The sequence below is a fragment of the Ascaphus truei genome, chromosome 4, assembly GCF_040206685.1.
Source record: "Ascaphus truei isolate aAscTru1 chromosome 4, aAscTru1.hap1, whole genome shotgun sequence".
NCBI lineage: Eukaryota > Metazoa > Chordata > Amphibia > Anura > Ascaphidae > Ascaphus > Ascaphus truei.
The window spans coordinates 367,086,888-367,090,290 of record NC_134486.1 but is presented as its reverse complement, the minus strand read 5'-3'; the positions used below and the strand labels follow the sequence as shown (position 1 = coordinate 367,090,290).

Sequence of the window (3,403 nt, the reverse complement as noted above, 5' to 3'; positions counted from 1 at the left end):
AGATGCTTTTCCTACTGTGTGGTAAATGTATGTACTGTAGGCCAATTCCTTTGGAGATGGTATTAATAAATGTTAAGTTTTCTTTGGCTATGCACAATATTATATTCATATATTCATTAAGAATAAACAAATATATACAAATACAGTGTGCAGTCATGCTTCATAAAATAACCTATATATAGAGCTATGTGTCACTGTCTTAATTGACTTGGGAAGCACATTAGTTGTTGTTAGTGGCCGTGTTTGCTTGTGTATATCCATACATTGCACACTGTTGATGTAAAAAAAAGAATTATAATAACCATTGCATGTAATTTGGTTTGCCTGTATATGAATGGCATATGACTATTAACAGAAAACTATATATTAAAAAAATAAACGCTAACATTGATAAAGCATTTAAAAAAATGTATCTCACATGGCAGAAATAAAACATTTTTTTTAATATATATTAACTGACATGTAAGAAGATACATTATTTATTTTAATATTGCTTTATTATCTTACCCTTTTACAAGGGGTGGGGTCCATCTGGGTAGTACACTTTGCGCTATTTCTGCTGAGGCCACGTGTTTGTGCCCCTACAATATTTGGCAAGGACAAGGTTGTGGTTGTTTTGCTACATGGAGATGTACCATACAGCCATTGTTTATCTAGAGCAAGCATGTCAAACTCAAATGCTAACAAGGGCCAAATAAACAAGGTTTAAGTCTAGGTGGGCCGCAAAAAAAAACAACTTACATTTTCATAGAAACGTAGGTTTATTTCGAAAAGTACTGTGTGTGTGTGTGTGTGTGTGTGTGTGTGTGTGTGTGTGTGTGTGTGTGTGTGTGTGTGTGTGTGTGTGTGTGTGTGTGTGTGTGTGTGTGTGTGTGTGTGTGTGTGTGTGTGTTGACCTCACTAACCGAACCAAAAAAAAAACCAGACGTGAATGACTTCTGAACACATTAACCAGTGTCAGGATGCCCCCTCTTAACAATTTCCAAAGCAGCAATCCCACCTGGGATCTTACCTGATCCGCAGTCCCTCAAGGTACTATACTGGAGGGGAGGTGTTCTCTACCTGTCTTTCGATGTCTCCCGTGTGAAACTTGAGTCAGATCTGGAAGAAAGCAGAATAGGTTATTTCGGTGTAGGTATAGTGCAGTTAAGATAAAACAGAGAGAGTGGGTGAGGGTGACAAACAGAGGGTGGGAGAGGGTGGGAGAGGGGTGGAGAGGGTGGGAGAGGGAGGGGGTGGGAGAGAGAGGGTGGGAGAGAGAGAGAGGGTGGGGGAGAGGGTGGGAGAGAGAGAGAGGGTGGGAGAGAGAGTGGGAGAGAGAGAGAGGGTGGGGGAGAGAGAGAGAGAAGGTGGGGGAGAGGGAGAGAGAGAGGGTGGGGAAGAGAGAGAGAAGGTGGGGGAGTGGGAGAGAGAGGGTGGGGGAGAGAGAGAGAGGGTGGGGGAGAGAGAGAGGGTGGGGAAGAGAGAGAGAAGGTGGGGGAGTGGGAGAGAGAGGGTGGGGGAGAGAGAGAGAGGGTGGGGGAGAGAGAGAGAGGGTGGGAGAGAGAGAGAGAGGGTGGGAGAGAGAGGGTGGGAGAGAGAGAGGGTGGGAGAGAGAGAGGGTGGGAGAGGGAGAGGGTGGGAGAGAGAGATAGTGGGAGAGAGAGGGTGGGAGAGAGAGAGAGGGTGGGAGAAAGAGAGGGTGGGAGAGAGAGAGAGAGGGTGGGCAAGAGAGAGGGTGGGAGAGAGAGAGAGAAGGTGGGAGAGAGAGAAGGTGGGAGAGAGAGAGGGTGGGAGAGAGAGAGAGAGAGAGGGTGGGAGAGAGAGAGAGGGTGGGAGAGAGAGAGAGAGAGGGTGGGAGAGAGAGGGTGGGAGAGAGAGAGAGAGGGGGGAGAGAGAGAGAGGGTGGGAGAGAGAGAGAGGGTGGGAGAGAGAGAGAGGGTGGGAGAGAGAGAGAGGGTGGGAGAGAGAGAGAGAGGGTGGGAGAGAGAGAGAGAGGGTGGGAGAGAGAGAGAGGGTGGGGGAGAGAGAGAGGGTGGGGGAGAGAGAGAGAGAGGGTGGTTGACTGACTCACCGGGCCTGTTGGCGGCCCTGTCCTCATTCTCTCTCTACTTCCCCCCCATTTTCTCTCACCCTCTCCCATTGTCTCCCCTATTCTCTCTCCCTTCCCTCCCCCCCATTCGCTCAATCCCCTCTATTCTCTGTCTCCCCACCCATCTCCCTTCTCCCCCCCCCATTCGCTCAATCCCCTCTTCTCTCTCTCTCCCCCCCTGTCTTCTCTCCCCCCCCACACACACACTCTCCCGAATACATATTAAAATAATACCCCCACACTCCCGAATACATATAAAAATACCCCCACACTCCCAAATACATATAAAAAATACCCCCACACTCCCGAATACATATAAAAATAACCCCATGCCCCCAAATACATTTAAAAATACCCCACTCCCCCGAATACATTTAAAAAATAGCCCCACCTCCCCAATACATTTAAAAATAGCCCACCTCCCCAATACATTAAAAAAATAGCTCCACCTCCCCAATACATTTAAAAATACCCCCACCTCCCCCCCTCATCATGATCTCATCTCCCAGACTGGCCCCCCATGCCCCATCATCGTATTCCCCACCCCTGCCTCCCATCTTATCTGCCCAGGCTGGCCCCCATGCCCCATCATCATATTACCCCCCATGCCCCATCATCATATTTCCCCCCCCCATGCCCCATCATCATATTTCCCCCCCCATGCCCCATCATCATATCTCCCCCCCCATGCCCCATCATCATATACCCCCCCCATGCCCCATCATCATATTTCCCCCCCCCCCATGCCCCATCATCATATTTCCCCCCCCATGCCCCATCATCTATTCCCCCCCCCATGCCCCATCATCATATTTCTCCCCCCCATGCCCCATCATCATATTTCCCCCACATGCCCCATCATCATATTTCCCCCCCCCCCATGCCCCATCATCATATTTCCCCCCCATGCCCCATCATCATATTCCCCCCCCCCATGCCCCCATCATCATATTCCCCCCCCATGCCCATCATCATATTCCCCCCATCATCATATTCCCCCCATCATCATATTCCCCCCCCCCATGCCCCATCATCATATCCCCCCCCCATGCCCATCATCATATCCCCCCCCATGCCCCATCATCATATCCCCCCCCATGCCCCATCATCCTCCCCCCATGCCCCATCATCCATCATCCTCTCGGCCTCTCTCTCCCCCCCCCCTCCCTTGTCCTTACCTTATTCCAGGCAGGAGGCAGTCTCACAGACGTCATTTGCAGCTATCTCAGCTGTTGGCTCCGCCCCCGCTGTCCTCCCACACACGGCATGTGTGCAGGATGACTGCGCCCGGCCACCGTCCGACTCCAGTCCCAGCAGGCCAGCTACACACAC

At 50.8% G+C, this 3,403-nt stretch overlaps 1 long non-coding RNA gene across 1 annotated transcript in view; it reads right to left on the bottom strand.

Annotated features, from left to right (window-relative positions):
• Nucleotides 1–801: 801 nt before the first annotated feature.
• The window catches only part of LOC142492161 (uncharacterized), a 2,627-nt gene continuing 25 nt past the window's right edge, over nt 802–3,403 (bottom strand). The window contains exons 1-2 of the long non-coding RNA XR_012800784.1: nt 3,250–3,403; nt 802–1,101 (exon numbers count right to left, since the gene is read on the bottom strand). The exon at nt 3,250–3,403 is cut by the window's right edge and continues 25 nt beyond it. This is a non-coding gene — a long non-coding RNA (uncharacterized LOC142492161). The remainder of the gene's footprint in view (nt 1,102–3,249) is intronic.